The 21,891-nt window shown below is 50.0% G+C and overlaps 1 protein-coding gene across 1 annotated transcript in view; it reads left to right on the top strand.

Moving 5' to 3' along the window:
- Positions 1-13,221: 13,221 nt before the first annotated feature.
- The window catches only part of Afap1 (actin filament associated protein 1), a 112,268-nt gene continuing 103,598 nt past the window's right edge, over positions 13,222-21,891 (top strand). The window contains exon 1 of the mRNA XM_038332364.1: positions 13,222-13,345. The gene's annotated coding sequence lies outside the window, so the exon portion shown is untranslated. The remainder of the gene's footprint in view (positions 13,346-21,891) is intronic.

The following is a 21,891-nucleotide window of genomic DNA, read 5'->3' as shown; positions in this document are numbered from 1 at the left end:
CCAGGAGCCTGTTGGGGGGCAGAGCCGAAGGACCCCACTGCCCCTCTCCTAGATCCCCCTCCTGCACTTTTCCTCTGCTTCTCTGTGTCAGTGAGGCAGGCAGGGTGCCTGAGGGAGGCGGGGTGGGGCCAGGCCCCGAGGAGCATCCAGCAGGCACAGTACCTTCTGCAGCAAGGATGCTCCCCCCGTAGTTTAGGGCCAGGTGCCAGCTTGACTCGCTCCTTCCCACCACAACCTGAGATCAGGGCAATGCCGCAGCCAGCTATCGTAGGAGATGGGCCAGAGCATTCAGCCAGCCCAGCACCTTCCCAGTGCCCTGGTGTGTGGTGTGCCCATGCCTGTGCTAGGTACTTGGGCAAGGATGTGTCCAGGAGGCGGGTGAAAGGCTCGCCAGTGCCAGACCCTGACACAGCAGGGATGGTAAGCGTGAGACTCCTCAGAGCATGAACAGGATACAGGCAGGCTGAGGCAGGGGAGCCAGGCCCATGTCCGAGAGGCAGTGGGACTGTGATGTTTTGCGGTTATTGTGATGGATCTTTTCTGGGGAATGAATGTCGACCTGACAGGGTGCCCCCGACTTGCTCTGTGTACTGTGCCCTTCCAAATCACCCCCTTAGTTGCCTAAATGATATCTTTCAAGTTCCACAGAAGTTTTTATTTTATTAAAAAGTATCGCTTCCTTACACATAAGAAGACATATATGCAGAGTTTAGTTTTACGGTCCCTCTGGAAGGGGATCGCCTCCGCCTTACATCCCCACTGTGCAGGCTTCTGTGCTTCCAGTCCTCCGCGTTCCTCAGAGGCAGGAGCGCAACTGTTTCCCTTCATCCCTGCTCCTTCGTATGTATCACACAGACCGCCTCAAAGACAGACTCGCTCAGTAGTGCCGTTTGTAAACACATGTGAAGTGTATGTGTCCTTTTTCCTCACCGTCGTTTTCCTAAATCTCAAAGAGAAGAGCGCCCCCTGATGGCCAAAGTCCTGGAATAAAGGTTTCCCCACTGTGGCCTTGTCTCACAGGAACCTGACCAGTCTTCTCGGTAAAGACACTCACTGTAGCCCCCACAACATAAAACACACATGTTCAGGAGCCATGCTGTCCCACGCAGCCCCGACACAGGCACTTGAATGCTGCGGGAGAGACGAGTAGAGGTGGCGCCTCTTCCAACCTGGGTGTCTAGAAGTGGGCGCTAAGTGGGGCCCTGGTGACAGACATAAAAGAGCATGCCTGCCGCAGGGTGCGTGGACACTGTGGTCCTGAGTGACTCTAGCTGTCCCCTCCTCTGGGCTGTCCTTTGCACATTCTCACATCCCAGGACACGTTGTGTCTTGTTTTGTGCTGGAGTTCTCACCAGCTGGGCCATGGAGGGGAACTTTGGGTACTTAATCTGCTTCCTGCCACTTAGCAGTCCCGACCTGCACAACCGGAAAACCCCACCTCCTCACTCATGAGGTGTCATGTCATGTCTGATTCCTGTGACACACTGTAACTTGTGAAAAGATAACATGTGTTCAAGCATATTTTGTTCCAGAGGCACGGGCCGCGGGGGGGGGGGGGTGTGTTCATGGAGCAGGACAGGCCACCTGGAAGGACTCCTGTCGCATCTAGAGGTGGCCATGAGGGCTGGAGCTCTGGCTTGGTCAGCCTAGGGAGCCAACATCGTGCTAACAGGGGCATCTGCCTACCCTGGGCAGGGTGAGGTGCTAACTGCTGTTCCATGGTAAATGTCCAAAGGGGCCCCCAATGTGCTCCCTGATGTCAGGCCATGCTTAATAGAGAAGGTGCCGGGGATCAGTCTCGGCAGCATAACAGGGAAAGGCATCCCAGGCAGATGGAACAGCGCTTCAGGATGCTGAGGCTATGAACAGTGTCATATATTCTGAAAGCTTTGGTGTTTGGAAATGGCTTAGCACGGGGCTGGGGAAAAGGCTGGAAGGAAAGAAAAGGTCAGCAGGGGTCTTTAGGAGTACTGATGGCACCCTAGGGTAAATGTGTCATACTTTCTAATCTCATACCAATCACTGACAATTCTGTTGATCTCGGTGTTTTACACACTTGCTGTGTTAAGCAGCACCGCGGTCTGCTGCTACTCTAGCAAGAAGCTGGTACATTCTTGGTTTGTTCTGTAGCGTGAATTCTAATTGTTTTTAATAATAAAAACCTGGAGTCAGATAATAGGGGGTGAAAGCTGAAAGATCAGAGAAGCAGAGCAGCCAGCCACAAGTTAAGAACCTTTAGGAAATCCTCAGACCAAAGGGTATCTGGTCTCTACAAGTCCTCAGACTGAATGCCCTCTCTACGAAACCTCAGAGTGAATCCTGAGCTCCAGTCTCCCCCCACCTTATACTCCTCTCTCCACCCAGCCATTTCACTCCTGTCTCCACCTCCCAAGTGTTGGGATTAAAGGCACACGATTCCCAAGTATTGGAATTAAAAGTGTGAACCACCGCCACCTGGTTCTGTTTCTCTTTGAGACTGGATCCATCTATTGTAGCCCAAGGTGGCCTTGAACTCACAGAGACCCATCTGCCTTTGCCTCCCAAGTGCTGGGATTAAAGGTGTGTGCCACCACTGCCCAGCCTCTATGGCTAACTCCTGGCTTGCTCTACACCCAGGCAAGTTTCATTTGTTATAGCACAAACAAAATATCAGCACCTTGTTTCATCAGTGAGTCTTGGCACTTCCACCTTCCAAGTATTGTCTATGTCTCTCCTGGGCACTGCTGTCACTGGACGAGCCAAGGACAGTATGGTGGCAGTATGATAAAGACCTTCTGTCTAAGGAACTGTGGTCCATACAACACTCACCGCTCATTTTCCAAATGCCCTATTGTCACCCCACGATCAAGAGCAAAACCTTAGAACAGCAATCTAATAATGCCAAATGGCTAGCAGCCTTGAGCCCTGGCTCCAGCCTCAGTGTCCCTGGGCATTCCTGTCCCTACTGGACAGCTGAATGTCACAACACATTCTGTTCATCCTGCACTTTCTGGGTAGCATGGCTGTGTCTTGCACACTGGTTTCTCTCCCAGGGAATCCCTGCTCTTCTTTCCCAGCTCCTCTTAGAGATGGCTCCCACATGGCTCTTTGCTGACTCAAAGTCACCAGCCTGCCCCAGATTCCCAGATTCCTCAAGTACCTTCCTCGTACTCTTCTGTGTGTACCACAGTCGTGTGTGTGTGTGTGTGTATGTGAATGTACAGGTACAACCTCTGGTTGTGGAGACCAGAGGTTGACGTTGGGAGTTTTCCCTGGTTGCTCTCTATTTTTAAGAATTGTATTTATTATTTCTCAGTTATGTGCATGAGCGTGCGCGCGCGCATGCGCGCGCGCGCACACACACACACACACTTATATAATATGTTTCCCTCTCATGTCCTCCCCTTCCTGCCAAATCTCAACTGTCCACTACTAAGTCCCTAGCTGACCTGCCTAACTTTTTATTATAAATTTTAATCTAATTAACATTAATTATTAATGTTAACATTAATAACAAATATAATTACTAATAAGTTAAAATTAATTTAAATTTGAAAATAAATTTAAAAATTTAATATAAATTTCTGTGCTGTGGGAGGTGCACATGCTAATTGCATGCATGGAGAATAAAGGACAACTTGGGGGAGTTGTCTCCTTCCATTATGGGAGGGTCCCTGGGATTGACCTTAGGTCACTGGTCTCAGTGGCAAGTGCTCTTACCGGTGGAACCACCTTTCTGGTTCTACTTTATATCTCTTTGTGTGTGTGTGTGTGTGTGTGTGTGTGTACGCTCTACCACATTTAATTAGTGTTGCTTGCATTGCTCTCTGTAGAGATGGGAATGTGGGGGGTATTTACTTGAGTGGGAGCAACTTGCCAATGGCTACACCACTGAGGAATATCATACACACACACACACACACACACACACACACATACACATACACACACACACACACACACCTGCAGCAACCATTAATTGCCTCTAGCTACTCAGGGAGGGGTGGGGCAAAAGAATACCTCCCCATCCATGCTGGAATGGTGATGGGCTCAGACTTCTGTAAGTCTGACACAGCCAGCGCTGCCATGAGCCTCTGGGTGCAGCGGCCACTACATGCCCAGAAGACACCGTTTCTTAGCGCTCCTCCCATCCTGACTCTTACATTCTTTCTGCTCTTTCCCCCACAAGGTTCCCAGAGCTTTAGAGGAGGTCACATTGATGTCCTGTGCATAGCTGAGCAATCAACAGTCACTCACTCTTAGTACTTCAACCAGTACTGAGTCTCTGCACTAACGGTAGCCCACTATAAAGAAGAGCTTCTCTGATACAGGCTGAGAGCAGCATTAATCTATGGTTATAAACATGGCTATTTAGAAGGCAGCTTGATGCCACGCCCTTTCGCAAAGCAACAACAATGGGTTCTCACAGGGCCTAACGACCTCCCCAGGCACGGGCTTTACAGTACCAGGCCCGAGTTCTCCACCTTGTTTTTTGAGACAGAAGGTCTCACCAGGACCTGGAGCTCACTGTTTAGGCTACAGTGTCTGGCTGGTGAGCACTGGGGATCTTGTCCTTGCCTCCCCAGTGCTGGAATTACAGCAATATTGCCTTTTCTGGTTTTTTGTTTGTTTGTTTTATGTTTTGTTTTAAATGTGGGTGCTGGGATGAAACACAGGCCCCCATTTTTGCAGCACAAGCACCTTTTGGAGCTCCCGCACCCCTGGAGGTGCTTTATCAGTTCACTGATCATCCCTTTATGTGGCTCTAAGACCACAGGCGCAGACTTGCACATCAGTAGCCCAACACACATAACGACTGGCCTAGGATGTTTTATGACCAGGTTGGCACTCATCCACATCCTGTGCCTACTCCAAACTGTCACAAAGATGCTAGACCAGCATGGCCCCCATTCCTCTATGTGATGGTGGGAGCATTCTAGAGTCATGCTATCTGGCCTGCCACTTATCAATATGATATATGACCACTGTGGCTTAATTTTAAATGGCAATCTGTGTGAAGCTAAGTAGTCACACGTGGCTTGTGACTGGGCAGCCCTAGTACCACTGTCCTCACTAGGTCAGGGCCCCTGCCGTTCCGGTTTAGACGTAAGTATTTGCACAGCTGGTCCTTTGACAGGATCCATAGTGTTCTGTCTGTTCCAGATGTGAGAATGTGTGATGAGGCCCTCATCCTTTAGCAATGGTGACGTCGGCCATCTGAACTCTGGGTCCCTGAATCCCAAGGACCCTCTTACAGTGCATCCACACATGATGCTAAATGCTAGTAATGCCAGACAGCGAGATCAGAAAGAAGTTCAAGGCCAGCCTGGATCATGCGAGACCTTTTTTTCCCCTCAAAGGCAAAACAAAAGCATATTTGCCCCTGCAACAATTGGCAGACTATAATCTCATGACCTCTGCTCACCAGAAAGCATATAGGGCTTCCTCCCCACTAGCAAAAATCCACCAGCCTCCCAGGCCCTGCAGGGGATTTACTGGGCAACCCTGATCCAGTTTAGTTCCAACACTGTTCCATGAGCTGAAGGCTCTGTCTCATACCAGTGGCAACTCCAGGTGGCTTTCCTGGCTTCTGTCTCACAGGCTGGCTTCCTATGACCTCTCCCTCCCCATGACCCTTTCAGTCTTTCACTGGGGAGGTACCACGGACTCGGGAACTCATTTGTGTCGTTGGTGCACCATCAGGGGTCAGGACATAGCTGAGGAGAGGCACAGGACAAGGCGTGCTACCTCTCAATACTTCTTTGGGCTTGACTGGTTGGCAGCTTCCACACCTGGTCCTTTTCGGTTTTGTGGCTTTGCTACCTACACACAGCTGATTACATCATAGCCATGAGCAACAACACATGGCTGCCACTCTGCTCCCTGGGAGTGGGTTAGCAGTCCTGAGCCTTTTACCCTCCCTTGCTTTTCTCGGGTGACTGATCCTGTGTTGAAGCTGGCCAGTAGCCCTTAGCCACCAGTCCTAATCATAAGCCTCAAAAACAAACAAAAACAAACAAAAAACCTTCAAGATTTTCTGGGTGGTGGTGGCGCACACCTTTAATCCCAGCACTTGGGAGGCAGAAGCAGAAGAATCTCTGTGAGTTCGAGGCTGGCTTGGTTTACAGAGCGAGTTCCAGGACAGTCAGGGTTGTTACACAGAAAAGCCTTGTCTCAAAAAACCAAAAGAAAAAAAAAACCAAGATTCCAAGGAAATAGACAAAGCAAAATATACATTTCACAATGTCATCCTGTCATACCTAAGGCCTGAGGCCAAGTCTGCCTAGCACCAACCTTTTCAATTGGCACTAACCAGGATCTATGTTGGGAATTCCCAGGATAGATGAAACAGGGAGACATCAGAGCCTGCGTAATCTCCTTTCTGCCCCTCTACCCAGGGCAGCTGCCCATGGCAAGATTCTTAAATCTGAGCACAGAGCTTCGGACAACACCAGGACAGGAAGAGAGCATGGGAAGTCCACAGCAAGTCCTGGCAGCAGGCACTTGGTGTGTCTAGTCACAGCTCATTGGCTAGGGCTGATTATATGACTCCCACAAAGAGGGGGCTTCAGCTCAGGCAGTCTGGGTCCAAGATGGGGAGAGAGTCAGAGATAAGGAGAGCATGATTCATTCACAGCTGAGATAGTACGAGTTCTGAGTTCTCTTTCCTACTGGCACCTTCAGTGGCTGTTGGTGTGGGTCTTCATTAGAAGTAGCCCAGTTTAGCGGGCTGTGGTGGTGCATGCCTTTAATCCCAGCACTCAAGAGGCAGAAGCAGGCAGATCTTTGAGAGTTGAGGCCAGTCTGTTCTACAAGAGCTAGTTCCCCAGTTCTCTGTTGTGGGATGACTATCCAGTTGTCCTCTGTGCAGACATGACTCCTCTGAACAGAACAGCCCAGACGCTTCAAAGCCCTACCTCATCCAGCACCCCTGTAGGCACTATGCTCTGCCTTGGGACCTCCTGTCCTTCCCAAGAGAGATGGGACTTAGCACCGCTCCCTGAGCTATCTGCAGAGAGGACGCCCAGGTGATTCGGTGCAATGATGTGTTATTCAACTTAGAGATCTGTCCACCCAGGCAGACATTCCCTTGGATGACAGGGAGCCCCAAGAGCAAGGGTTATCTAACCAGCAGTCACAACTTGCAGAGGCCGTGGTGGAGGGAGGGTGGTCAGGAAAGGAGGAGTGGAGTGGGCAAGTCTACAGAACTGGAAGAACTAGGACAGTCAAACCACAGCCGGGTACTATCCTGGGTGTTTGGCCTGTCTGTGCTCCTAACAGAGCCTGCTGCTGTTAAGTCAGCAGGGAAAAAACACTTTAGGTGGAAGATGGACCAGGGACAATACCTACTGGGGTCCCCAATGCACCCACTGTAGGCAGAGGTTGCTTGTTCATTTTCTGAGTGCCAAACCACCATGTGCTGGATAGATTTCTGTCAACATGACACAAGGCAGAGTCATTCTGGAAAGAGGAACCTCACCTGAGGAAATGCCTCTATACAACTGGCAAGTAGGCAAAGCCTATTGGGCATTTTCTTGATTACTGATTGACACAGGAGTCCCCTCCCTGTGGGTTGTGCTACCCCTGGATAGGGTCCTGGAGTACATAAAAAATTAACCCAACAAGCCCCGGGGAGCAAGTCAGTAAGCACCTTCCTCTGTGGTCTGTGTTTCAGTTCCTGCCTCCAAGTTTCTGTTCGTTCCTGCCCTGACTCCCTCAGTGATGGACTGTGATCAGGACATACAAGCCAATAAGCCCTTTCCTCCCCAAGTTGCTTTTGGGTCATGGGGTTTTATAATAGAAATCAAACTAAGACACATCTCCATGTTCAGCACCAAGCCAGAACCACTGAGCTGGAGGATGTAGCCTAATTGTTTTAGTACAGAACAGTCTTCAAAGATGGCCACCCATCCTCACCTCAAAGCTGGACCCAGGTTCCACCTGGGTAGAACTCGGTGAGCCTGCCTGTTAGTTCACCTAAAGTCTGTGTCGCCAGGACTAGGATGTGGCCTGGCTTAGCCTGCCAAGCCGTGTGCCTTGCGTCCTCCTCATTCCCTCTCAAGGGAAATGGGGTCCTTACAGCGACCTGAGAAAGGCACCATGCACATGCTCAGGGGTACCTAGCTGAATGTGTGGGAGCGATGTGTGTCCCCTCCTGAGCAGAGTTGGTCGTGTGGGCCCCCGTAGACTGTGTATGGCTTCTGGATCTTTATGTCACCTGCTAGAAGAAAATCCTCATTTGCTTGTGTAGCAGGTGGTAGGAAGAGCTTGATGTGTCCTGCAAGGTCACATCTTCCTAGATGCATGAGAAGGAGCCCTCACTTCCTATCAGTAGGTGAACTGAGTGAGGCATTTATAGGGACAGATGGACACACCTAATGAGGGTGGTGTCTGTGTTCTGGGTGGCGAATGACATTCCTTCCAGGGAACCCTGCCGTGGAGTCCTGAGTCTGCGTTGTCATGTGATTTTTATGAAACCCAAGATGACGCCAGTCCCAGAAGACAACAAGCGTCTCTGAGGCTCCTTACAGCCATGCCTCTATTGGGTAGATGGCCTCATGGTCTTGACCCCAGCCTCATCCTTCCCTGCCTCCTTCCAAAGCCGCTGACTCTGCCTTCCCTCCAAGCCTCTGGGGCAGTACTCCCATCCCCATGTGTTGGCCTCTGAGAGCTGCTCTGGGTCAGCCCTGCTCCCAGCTTGGGTCAGCCCTTCTGACCTTTCAGGTTCCCTGGATGCCTCTCAGAGGTGAAGAAAGCCCACAGATCATGTTCACTCCATTTAGGCAGATTACATGAGTTGTGAATCCTTCCAGAAGCTAGGCTTGTCCTCCCGAAGCAGACAGAATTCTGGGGCAGGGAAATCTGCTCTCCTGTTCTGTTCCTGTTCAAGGACTGAGTCGGGCTGCCTGGTCCAGTCCCAATTGGGAAGCTTGTTCCCAGCACAAAGGCACCTCTAACCAACGGAGTGGGGAGGTTGGTGTGTCACTGGGCACCCATGGCTAAACCAGGCTTCAGGAATGACAGAGGCCACCTGCTTTCCTTCCTGAGCTGAAGACCTGCTAATGCCCCTCAAAGTGACATGTTGTGTATATGCATGCACACATGTGTGAGTGTGGGTGTGGCTGTGTATGTGTGGAGGCCAGAGATCAACTTTGGATGTCATTATTTAATTTTTTAAAAAGAGATTTATTTACCTTTATTAGTGCCAATGTTTTATTTGCATGCATGTCTGTGCAGCATGTGCATGCCTGGTGTCTGTGGAGGTCAGAAGAGGCATTGATCACAGGGCACTGGAGTTACAGATGGTTATGAGCAGCTTTGTGGGTGCTGGTAACCAAACCTGGGTCCTCTGCAAGAGTGAATAGCTGGTGTTCTTAACCACTCTCTCATCATTCTGCATCCTTGCCTTTGTTTTTGTTGTTGTAGAGACAAAGTTTCTCAGTATCCTGGGACTCACTGAATAGACTGGGTCAGCTGCCCAGTGAGTACTGGGAATCCTCCTGCTTCTGCTTCCTCAGTGTTGGGATTTCAAGTCAGATATACCTCATAAATGTCTCTATAGACTGTTGTATTAGCTAGGAAAGCTTTTGTTAATGTGTGCATCTGTGCAGGTACTCATGGAGTCCAGTAGGGGGCATCGGAGCCCTTGGAGCTGGAGCAGTGGTTCTTAATCTGTGGGTCTCCACCCCAACCCCTTTAGGGATCACATATCAGAAATCCTGAGTTTTGGATATTTACATTAAGATCCACAACAGTAGCAAAATTACAGGTATGAAGTAATAATGAAATAACTTTATGGTTGGGGTCTCACAATATGAGGAACTGTATTAAAGGGTCGTAGCATTAGAAAGGTTGAGAAGCACCCAGCTGGAGTTACAGGTGTTTGTAAAATGCCACAACTGAACTCTGAACTCTGATCCTTTGTTAGAACAGTAAGCATTCTTACCCACTGAGCCATCCCTCTAGCCCCTGGAGGAATCCTTAAACTCTAAAATATGGAATTGTATAAATGAACACAGCACACACATATTGCTTGAATTAGACAAACAGCCATTTGTTGCATTGTTCCCGGGAACACTGGAGCATGATGTCATGAGTTTGCTAGCGTTCTCAGGAGTCCTGTTGGATTTGGGGTGGTGTCATGTGAAATGTAATTAGAGAAAGGCAATTTGCATTGGAATCTGAAAAGAATCAGAACTGACAAAGCTATCTTCAAGAAACTAAGCTGGGCACGGTGGCTCAGCTCACACCTCTATCACCTCTAATCCCAGCTCTTGGGAGGCTAAGGCAGAAAGATTGGGAATTCAGGCTTATCTCTGATAAATACAGAGTTCAAAGCCAGTTTGAGGTACACATGAGAATCTGTTTCAAACATACACACACGAGAGAGAGAGAGAGAGAGAGAGAGAGAGAGAGAGAGAGAGAGAGAGGGAGGAAGGAAGGAAGAAAGAAAAAGAAATTGTGTTGGCCAGACCCAGCATACAAGAGGCTGACGCAGGAGGATGCTGAGCTGTTGCAGCATAAGGGAGTTACGGGATTCAAGCTGTGACCTGGGGGCTCTAAGCCCTGCCCTCTGTTCCTGGCCCTCTGGTCTACCTTCCACACAGGATCAAAGTCAGCAACACAGACAGGTGCATGTGGTGGCTGTCATTGGGGCTGGGTGGTGGTGGAACAGCCATAAGTAAACTACTAGTTAGCACAAGGGGCTGGGTGTTGGTCAAGAAGCATACATAGCTCACCCACTAATGCCAGGTCAACCTTGGCCAAATGTGTGTTTGGAACGATGGAGAGTTTAACAGAGGAAGGATGGAGAGTTTAACTGTAGGCATAGTGATCCTCAGCGAAGCCAAGGCACATGCATGGAAGGGGCCTCAGAGGCCTTCTTGTCCCTTGCTCGGTTGTGAAGGAGGAAGTCTGAGCATGAAGGAGAAAGAGGTGACCAGATCCCAGAGCCAGGACAAAGATTAATGCCCTCCACCCTCAGTACAGCACAGACCAGAGTCAGTGCAGAGGGCTCAAAAAGAAGTAAGTAAAGGCATTTTGCATGAGCTGTGATACACATCTACGTCTTATTGCTGTAGAGTAAGATGGCCAGAAATCTATGCAGATGCCAACCCCATCTGCCACCTTAGATAAACTAATTCTAAAACTTGGGTTGCACTGCTTGAACTCCATACGTTATGGAGGACTCCTTTGCAGACAGCCCTTTCCTGACTCCAGCCTGAACCAGCTACCCCCAACCCTTCAAGCCAGGCCTGAAGCTACTGGAGGACAGGACACCTCTTGATGCCAGGATGACAGGGTAACACAGACTGGGTTGGCTGGCTGTAGAAATTCCCGCTCTTAAAAACGTTCCTGGCCAAGGTCCTCCCAACTCCCCCCTGGTCCAGGAAGGTGATCAACCAAGCTGAGAAGGCTCCCACAGAGCCTGTGGGCGGGGGAGGGGAGGGAAGGGAAGGGGGAGGAAGAGGGGAGGAGATGGAAATTTTTTAAATAAAAAAATAAATAAATAAAACAAAAACAAAAACAAAACAAACAAACAAACAAACAAAAAAAAAGTTCCTGGCCATCACAGCCACCTCAACTGTAGTCTTTGCCACTCTGCCCTCTCCACCCCCTCCGTCCCCTCACCCCTCTCTTCCTTGACTCCCTTTATCCAACCTCCCCCGTTTTCCCAAACATAGCTGCCCCCAGTCTTGAGCATGACAATGCAGTACTTTGCTGCTCTGTCAAAGTCCAGGCCCTTATTGCAGGAGGCTGTCCCTGAGTGTCTTAGCTATTTTTCCAGAGGCATCTGGTCACATCATACCTGAGCTCAGACAGCTCCTTTATACAGACGGTGACCAGGCCCAGCGAGTGGTGCTACCCACATTTAGTGCCTGTCTTCCCATCTCAACCAAATCTAGGAAATTTCTCTGTACAGGTACAGAGATGGAATAATCCTTTATAGGTTGTCACAACAAGTTGACAATTAACACCTACCAAAACACTAAACAAACCCATGCCTGAGGATAATTTCTCTTCTCTCAGAATGGGCTGGATCAAGAGGCCACAGTGCCTGGGCAAGCAGATCACCTGTTGATTGGCCCAGTAGACAGGGGGCCTGAGGCTCTGTCTGGACTCCCATGTGCCGAGAGGCAGTTCCCCAAAGTGTGGCAGACTGATCTGTCTACGGAAGCTGTTTTGGTAGTAAGCAGTTTGTGATTTTTGTGCGGTCCAACTGGAATCTAGTGGAGGTCACCGCTGGCTGGATTGGATCCTCCAGTGACTATGTGTGTGGAAGGGGTTCCTGGTCAGTGTATTTATACCAAGAGAAGGATGCTGGCTCCAGCCCTGGTAGCCCTGCCCTGTGGGGCAGAGGGGAAATCCTGGAGGGGAGGAGAGGCAGGTTGTGAGATAGAGGGGAACCGGAGATGCTGTAGGAATACTTTCCAGAAGAATCCTCTAAGGCGATATAAATGGGAATGGTAGGTGGGGAGGGGTCATGCCTGGCAAAAGATTGCAAAACCCTTCAAAGCTCTGAAGGAAAGGGACAAGACTAACATTGGTTTTTTTTTTTTTTTTTTTTTTTTGTTTCCCTGTAGTTTCTAGAGCCTGTCCTGGAACTAGCTCTTGTAGACCAGGCTGGCCTTGAACTCAGAGATCCGCCTGCCTCTGCCTCCCGAGTGCTGGGATTAAAGGCGTGCGCCACCACCGCCCGGCTTAACATTGGGTTCTTAAAGTGCGGCAGAGAAACGGACCTGCTAGGCACAACTCCTAAAGGGAGGGCCCAAATTCACTTTCCTTCCGCTCTTAATGATACCGACACGCTTGGAAATGTTTGCTGAGTGATTAGAAGACGTACAAGACTTTGAGAATCGAAATACGGATGACAAGAGATCTTGCTCCTTGAGCCTGTTTCCTTTTCTGTCAAACAGGCCGGTCTCTGGCTCTCAGCTTTAGAAAACAGAATTCTAGGTTTGGGATGAGCACTGGACACAGCTGAGTCGAGTCCACGTGGGCGCTGAGCCCAGCGGCGAAATCAGGACTGCGAAAGGTCCCGGACGCTGGCCCCGACCCGCGGCCCCGCCCAACCTCTCTTTGTTCCTCCAGGCCCCGCCCCTCTGCGTAGCTCCCTCTCCATTGGCAAGAGGGCGGTTCTTGAGGCTACAGGGGGCGGGACTCTGGCAGAGGGCGGGGCCTGGCGCGCTTGCGCAGAGTCCTCCGGCCACAGCTCACACCGGTTGTCTCTGCGCCGGGCCCCGACTGGGAGGCGATCACTGAGCAGCGCAGGGCCCCGCCCCGGGCTCCATTGTTGAGGCAGCTGGCTCTCCGCGGGCTGCGCTCCCCTCGGCCACCCTGATTGCACGAGCCACTAGATCCTGAGGTGAGGCGGCGGCGGCTTTGAACCCAAAAGGGGCCAGGTGTCCCAGGATGTCCCCCCGCAAGGTCCTCAGGCAGGGTATCCAGGCCGGGCAGGGTCCCCAGATAGGACTGGGCAGGGTAGGGTCCCCGAGGTTCTTCAGGGTGCTAGACAGGGCTGACCATGGACTCCTGACAGGGCAGTCTCCCCGGACAGAACAGGGTCCCCATACAGGACTAGATAGAGTCTCCGGGGCTAAGTGGAGTCCCTGGACAGGACAGAGTCCCCAAGGCTAGGTAGGGTCCTCGAGGCTCTGCAAGATCCTCAGACAAGGCTAGAGAGAGTCAGCGGGCAGGAGTGGTTTTCCAGGGATTGGGCATCGGATCCTGGCATCGGATACGCAAAGGGCAGACCACGTCTTCGGACTTTCAGGGGCAGTCGCTAGGCTGGACTGTGGTCCCTGGCTCGGCAGTCGACCGAAGCGGGTCAGACAGAAGCGCTGCAGGGATTGTGGCTGCCGCCTTGTGCTTCGGAGGGACGGGAACCCCGAAGGGACCAGCGCAGATGGACCCGAGCATTCGCGAGTCCGTGCGCCCTGGCATTGTCTCGCTGCCGGATGGCACCAGGGCTCTGCGCCTCCAGGTTCTGGTCCAAGGGCTCTTTTGGCCCTTGCTCTTATCTGTAACTAGTTGACTGTCACTGAGAGGGACTTGGGAGGAACCCTTGTGTGAGGCCTTTCCTTCCTAGTCCCCTATGTGGTGGGTGGCTCCGGAGGTAACTGCGTGGACTTAGTGTGTGGGGAAGCTCGCGGGTGGAAAGGCTGTTTCTGTCCTGTATTGATACGACTGAGTTCGTGTGTTACTGAGGGTGACAGCGTGGACATGCACGCGTGGGATTGTGGTCCCCCGCTAGTATGTGTGGGTCTTTCCGGTGTCCCATGGCTTGTCAACCCAGGCTTTGCCCACCCAGTCCCAGCCCCCGCTTTGGGTGCACATTGGACACTGGTGTTTCCTTGATACAAGCCAAGCCCTGTGTGTGCTGGGCTCAGTTGGCCTGAAGAGGACCACTGCCACCCGTTCTTCAATGTATTGGTATTGTCCTTGCCCAGTGAGCTGAAGCGCCGTGGGAGGGGGGCGAAAGGGGGGGGGGGTAGGAACACGCTGCGTGTGCTCCCGGAGTAGCCTGCCCACGATCTGTGCCCCTCACCCTGCGGGTCCCTGGGGAGCGTGGGGCTGTCAGTGTACTGAAAGCCGCAGTTCAGCCTTGGAGTTTCTTACCCAGGAGCCCTGCTGATTGGAGGGAGTGGAGCCTTTTTGCCCTCTGTTTCTTGATTTCTTCCGTTGGGAAAAAAAAATCTGGAAAGCCAGAGTTGACTTTGTAGCTCCCAGCCAGCGCCTGGCAAGTGGAGGAAACTCTCCCAAGAACTTGGCGGGCTGCAGAGTGCATTTGAATCAAGAAAATCCACACCCAGGGAACCAAGCCAAAGCAGTTACAGTTGGAGATCAGATTTATGAAGGCAGCCCTGGGGTGAGGTCTAGGGAGGGGACCTGATGATGCTGTCCCTCAGGCTGGGCTCTCCTCAGTTACTAACTAAAGTGGAAGCCATTCATTAGTTACCGATGGATCCTTTTAAAATCCACTTGTCATATCTCAGGGATGATGATGGTGGTGGTGGTGGTGGTGGTGGTGGTGGTGGTGGTGGTGGTGGTGGTGGTGGTGGTGGTGTGTGTGTGTGTGTGTGTGTGTTGAAATCAGGATCGTGGTTTTCTGGAGAGGAGAGGGCAGGCGGCAGTTGGAGCAAGGAGTTTCAATAAGCAACATGCAATTTGTTCTAAAAGATAGCCCATGTCTAATAGCAGGGATACAAAGAAAACTGAGCTACTAGCCATCGTGGCCTCGTTATAAGATCCACACTTAGTCTCTGCCCTTCCACCAGCTCATCTCTGGGTGCTTAGCTCTTGCCAGCCTTTGCCTCTCAGTACTTTCTCCCAGAGACCTCCTGAATTAGTCGTGTCCTTCAGGACCTACCCTGTGAATTAAAGGGACATTGTGAGTTCGGGCCAAAAGTGGTTACCTGACATAGCTTGAAAAATGCTCTGATAGACACAGATGCAGTCTGAGCCCGGAGCAGGCAGGAGGTCGGGTCAAATGAGAGGGTCTTTGTTTACACCACAAATCCAGGTATTTTCATGTTGTTTTAAAGCTACAAAGCCTTGACTCTCCAAAGCCATTTAATTTTTTTTTTCTGTCTGACTGGGGTGTTTTATGGTGTAGAGTACTTGAACAGAGTTTATTGAGTCTAATTTTGGCCCTGAAGTTGATTAACTGTCTGTTCCTGGGATTTCTTCTCTATGTTTTAGCCTTCTCACCTTTGAGGGTCTTAAACTAGACAAATTTTAAGAACATTCTTGGCCCTTAAACCCTTCATTCTTTTAACCAAATATAGTAGAGGGAAGTTGGCCTGTGGCAAAGGTATAAATACAGGAGATATTTGAAAAATGTAGCCTAAAGAACAAGTTACTTCCTTGCTTCTCAGTTTTTTTTTTTTTTTTTAAACAAAGGCTGTACAAGGGCCAAGGGAAGGCTCAGAGCCAGGGGTGCTGGCTGCTTTTGCAAAGGACCTAGGTTTGAGTCCTTACACCCACATGGTCTAGCTCTAGGGTATCCAACGCTGTCTCTGGCCTCCATGGGCACTGCGTGCATGCGGTACACAGACCATGGAGGCAAAACACCCATAAACATTAAGTAACAATTTTTTAAAATGTTGGGTGTCTGTGATGGGAGCTTGCATTTTCAGGTGTTGTCTTGCATACTTTTTTAAAAATTAAAATTAAATTTCAGTTTTGACCTTTTTGAAGATTTACACCCCCCCTCTGTATGTGTGTATGTGTGTGCACACGCTGGAATGGTTTCAGAGGTCAGAGGAGGGCGTCAGATCCCCTGGATCTGGAGTTGCAAGCCAATGTGAGCCTCCTGATGTGGGTGCTGGGAACCAATCCCCTGCAAGAGCAGCCAGCACTGTTGACCATGAGCTGCCGCTCAGTCACCGTACCACTCTTCTCCCCGAGGCATCACTCCAGCCCTTTGCAAACCCTTTATAACTGTGTTTTGTTTGCATCCCCATTGTATCATATTTCTCCCTTAATGAAGTCGCTGGGTGTGGATCTGTTTTCAAGAGCATCTGCTGGTCTGTTGTCACATGAAGCCTGCCAACTGTGTGCATTTCCAGGTCCCAGTTTATAGCTGAGATTTTATCTGGGAGACTCTGAAGCAAATGGAACTTTGAGAGTACCCTGAGTAGATATCTTGGGCTCTGTCTAAATGTTGAAAGTCTTATTTGATCTTAGTGCATGTAAAAAGAGTCATCAGCCATTTAGGGTTAGGAAGAGAAGTTCCAGAGGAGAAACCAACCCTTCAGTGCTAGTTTGTGTGCCTATGTGGTGAGGTGAGAATTCCGTGTGTAGTGTTTCTTCTGGCCTGGTGTCTGTCTATAGAAAGGACACAGCTCTCTCTGCTACTTCGATAATGACAGGGAATGAAAGTAATGATGGCAATTCTGTCCCCGGGTGATGCTCCTCACTGCAACATTTACTCAGCATATATCCCCCTTTTAGCTTGAATCTCTTTTGTCTCCTTAGTACTTCACATGATTTGCTGTGCAGGGGAAGTCTACTTTATGAGGCGTCTTTAAAGTCCACTGGATTTTCTCTGCGGTTTTCTTTCTTTCTTTTTAAATATTTAACTTGACCCTAGCCCCCTCAGGCTCATTGTGATGAGTACTTTTCATTTGTAGCCACCTTGATTTCTGTCCAGATGGAGTGACAGGGTTCTCTGTGGAGACTGCACAGCGGCAGAGTTAGATTTGGACTGTCTCAGTATGGTCCTCTTGCCCGTGTTCACCCATCGCTAAACATATCACGTTGGTTAGGGACCATCTGTCCACACAGTGTCTGGGATAGTTCTGCGACTGCCAGGAGGGTTTAAACCATGATGCCACTTCCCCCTTTTTCTGGAGTTTGATACCTCTGTAATCCATAACAGTGGAGGAGTGACTTTTCTCAGACTGTGTCTTGGTGTGAGGTGTCTCTACCACCCAGGGTTTCCTGGGTCACCTTTTCCATCACTAGGTTCCTGTGTCTGTTATTGCAGTTGGTCCCAGAACCTTCCTGTGTGTTGACAGGATGTAGATGTCAGTGGCATTAAGGATAGCTTCCTGTAGTTCTCCAGGAGGGGACCTGAGTTAGACTGCAGCCCTAACAAGGCGTTTAAAGTCAGGTCCTCTCAGCTTCAGGTCCTTGATCTGTGCAAGCGCATTAGGTTTCAGTAATAGCTTAAAAACAAGGAGATTGTTTGTAGATCCACTGCAACTACAAGATAGAGGATTTTTTTTTTAAGTTTTAAAATACCATGTTGCCAAAGTTATAAGAGAATGCTGCATCCAGGCTCGAGTTCCTCTGCTTTTCCATAGACTCGCAGTGTCCAGGATGTGCGGTCAGGAAACTTTCCTCAGCACTCACTGTTTTAAATCCTGAATGATCGGTACCATTTGAGAGACATTTTTGGGAAATCATCAAGTTCAAATTCCAGTTTTATATGGTTCATGTGAAAACAAGTGTGTGTGTGTGTGTGTGTGTGAGAGAGAGAGACAGAGAGAGAGACAGAGAGAGAGACAGAGAGAGAGCGACAGAGAAACAGAGAGAGACTGCGAGAAACTGAACTTTTGATGGTTTCTGTAATAGTTCAGAGCCACAAGCACATTCCTTTTTGTTTTTGTTTACTTGAGACAGGGCTTCTCTTTGTAGCCCTTGCTGTCCTGGAACTCACTCTGTAGAACAGGCTGGCCTTGAACTCAGAGATCCACCTGCCTCTGCCTCCCTAGTGCCACCACCACCCTGTTTACAAGCTGCTCCTTTTAATGACTGATTTCTTTCTTGATGTTTTGGCTCTTAAGGGACCTTCCTGGAGACTGGAGAAGGCAAAGGTCAAGGCAACCAGAGGCCAAGGCCAGGAAAGTAGCCACTTGTTACAACTCAGTGTCCCACTAGTGAGGAGCAAGCGTCAGGCTGGGCCCAGCTCTTGTAACACAAGGTTTGGTTGGGCCATTTTCTCCCCAAGACTTCTTGGAAGGTGTACAGTGTCTCAGGCCCAGCTGTCAGCCTGTCCACATTTCTTCACCAGCTTCTAATGAATACTTTTGTTGCCCTAGTGTTCTAACAGGAGAACAGAGAGGCTCACAAACTCAGCAGTGGGCTTCAAAGAATTTCTGTTCAAAAATGTGAATGCTAGCATGCACCATCCTATGTGGCATCGACAGACACACAGAATTTCTGTGGTGTGGGGAGGCACAGAGCTGTCTGTGGCTCAGCACTGTGACCAGTGACTCAGACAGGAAGAAGCAGGCCCAGTCCAGCAGGAGAGCAAAATTGTACTCCAGCTGAGCACAGCCATTCTTTCCTATGGGGGTTGATGCTTCAATTTCCTGGGAGCACTGGTATTGCTGGACTTGCAGGGTAAAGGAAAGGCAGTGCACCTGGGAAACTTAAAGATTGTAGTGTCTTAGGCAAATCAGAATTCCAGAAATTGGTGACTGTAAGGAAGACCAAGATTTGTTGTTTTGGGTAGAATGTGGCCATCCCTGCCTTTTGTGGTGTGTGTGTGCGCGCGCGTGCGTGTGTGCATGTGTGTGTGCATGTGTGTGTGTGCGCGCGCGCATGTGTGTGTGTCACTGAAACTGAACTCAGGAGGTTGGGCTTGCTAGGCAAGTGCTTTGCTATTACATGAAATCCTAGCCCCCAGCCCTGCCTCTAGCTTTAAGGAAGTCACTGAATGCCACACTGCTGGCTACTCTAGTTCATTTTAGTTTCCTATTGCTGCTCTGATGACCACAAAGTTAACCGCATCAACAAACACACACACACTCCATCTCACACTGTTCCCGAGTGCAAACTGTCAGGGTAGCCATGCTTAGCTCTAGAAGAGAGTTGCTTCCCGGCTCAATGTGTCACTGGCCATTAAGCGTTTCTTATAGCCGTAGGTGTAGGTTCCCATTTCCCCATCAGCCAGACCATCATTCACTCTGAAAAGCTCTTCCTTCCTTCCTTCCTTCCTTCCTTCCTTCCTTCCTTCCTCCCTCCCTCCCTCCCTCCCTCCCTCCTTCCCTCCCTCTCCCTCCCTCCCTCCCTCCTCCCTCCCTCCCTTCCTTCCTTTGCTGCCACATGTGACCCTCAGATCAGACTGTGGCCTCCTGTCAAAGGTGTGTGATATCCCTTATGCACATTGCTCTTCTACCCAAAGTTGATCTGAAGGCTGATGTGTTGAGATTGACCACCTAGAACACCCAGGAAGAGTCAGTTTGTTATGTATTGTGACACTCACAGGTTTCAGGGTTTGTGCATGGGTGTTTACAGTGGTTAGTCATTCTGCCCACTGAAGTCACCTGGTCATCTTACTGCAGCATCCTGTGAGGTTGCTTTGTTACTGTTCATTCACAAACGTGTAAACTGAGGCACCAACACGTTAAACAAATTGTCAGGGACACAGAGATTCCCTTGTGTTTGTACATATGAGTGTGTGTGTAGTGTGTGTGTGCATGTGCACACGTGCTGGAATATGAAAGCCAGAGGACAACCTTCAGGAGTAGGTTTCCCCTTTCCATGCTAGGATCTGAGGACCAAACTCAGGTTGTCAGGCTTTTCCCCTGGAGGTAGAGCAGGATGTCATGTGTTCCAGGCCTGCCTGGGCTACATTGAGAGTTTGAGGCCAGGTTGCAAGGGGAGAAACCCTGTTTCAAAAACAAAGGCATATTGTTCTGACTTTCTGTGGAGGTTTACAGTATCAGAGACAGATCAGCCATGTACAGTTTGGGTTTGTTTTGGAGCACCGATGTGGTCAGCTGAGCTTAGAGTTTTGCCAAGAGGTCCTTAGAGAGATTCTGTTGGTGGAAGAAACACCCAGGTGGGGAATTTGGGACCTTGCCTTCCCGAGGGTTAAGATGGAGGACCCCTTGTTTCTGGAATGGACTCAGCCTAGCCAGCTCAGCTGTCAGTCACGCTCTAAGGGTTGGCACATCCACTGTTTGAAGTCGCAAGGGAAGCCCCGTAGACTCCCTTAATGGGGGGTCAATGTGTCTCTGGGCAAGGGGCCACTTGAGAGGGCCACCGAGTGAGTGTAAGACCAAGCATGGCCCTTTGTGATGGTTTCTCATTTAAGTCCGATTCCCTGCCCACCCCCATCCCTGTGTAGCAAAGGACAGCTTTGCTCTGAAAGGAATTTTATGAGGAACCAGAATCAACCAGAATCTGGGTTGGGGTGTAGCTCAGCAGTGGAGTGCTTGTCTAGGGTGTACAATGCCCTGAGTCTCACCCTCACCTCTTTGAAAAGAAAATAGTAAGAGTAAAAAGAGCCCCAAACTTTTAAGTTTAAGATGGATTCCGAGTTTGGTGGACTTAGGAATGCCCTGAACTCCTGTGCGAATGTTTTGTGTGTGGGTGTGTTTCTCTTGGGAGAGGATTTACAGCTTTCCACATGTCTTCAAAGTGGCTGGGCTCCCCAAAGTTTAGGAATGCACACTTAGTACTATCGTCTTGTTGGTCAAGTCTCAGATTTTTGTTTAAACATTAAATACCCATTTTAAACACAGTTACACAAGCACACAGTTTTAAGAGTCAAAAGTTCTTCAAAGCTTAAAACAAAACCATAGTAGTCAACCCTACCCTTGTCCACCCCAGCTCTGATCCCTAGGGGCCATCACTTTGAATGTTTTAGCAGAGAAGGGGAGGGAGAGAGGGGAGAGAGATGAGAGAAGCAGGGGGATAGGGAGAGAGGAGAGGGACAGAAGCAGGAAGTGGGAGCAGGGAGAGAGAGGGAGAGCCTTGTAAGGGTGTGATTGTGGAAGGGGAGGATTTGGGTCACCCCCTGCCTCCAACTCCTGATCCCTACTTCTTTGCCCTCCATCCTCCTAAGTATAGTCTTGTGATAGTTCTACAGAGTAAGTAAAGCAGACTTGGTTCTTGTTTCGATTCTTGGTTCAGAGCGATGGAGGGGATAGGAACATCTTCCCTTCTAATACTCGGTCGGTCTCAGTGCCCAAAGCATTCAAGGACCTTGGCATTACTGGAGCCATAGGATTGCATAACTGTGAGATGACAGGAGAGATGCGGCCTCAGGCTTGGGGCTGGCTGCCAGGAGCTCCAGGGCAGGATGAGGGTGGAGAATCTCAGCCCCGCCCCCAGCCTCTGGGGAGCAAGGGGCTAGAGGCTGAGCTAATCAGCCATGGCCAGTGTTGTAACCGGTCAGCCTCCACGAGGGAACCTCTACAAGAGCCCCAACAATGGGCTTGCCAAGCTTGAGCTCACCTGCTGTAGATGTCTGGGAATAACAGGGAGGTCGCTGTGCCCAGGGAGCCATTGTGTGTATTCCTTTTCAGGAAGAATTTCCCAACTTTTTCTCTCTAGATCCTTGTATAAAGTTTTTTTTTTAATTATGGTTTTTTGTTTTGTGTTTTTTGAGACAGAGTTTCTCTGTATAACAGTCCTGGCTGTCCTGGAACTTGCTTTGTAGACCAGGCTGGC

This window comes from Arvicola amphibius, chromosome 1, assembly GCF_903992535.2.
Source record: "Arvicola amphibius chromosome 1, mArvAmp1.2, whole genome shotgun sequence".
In the NCBI taxonomy this organism is placed as follows: Eukaryota; Metazoa; Chordata; class Mammalia; order Rodentia; family Cricetidae; genus Arvicola; species Arvicola amphibius.
Note: the sequence above shows the minus strand (reverse complement) of the source record. Positions and strands in the feature narration are given on the sequence as shown.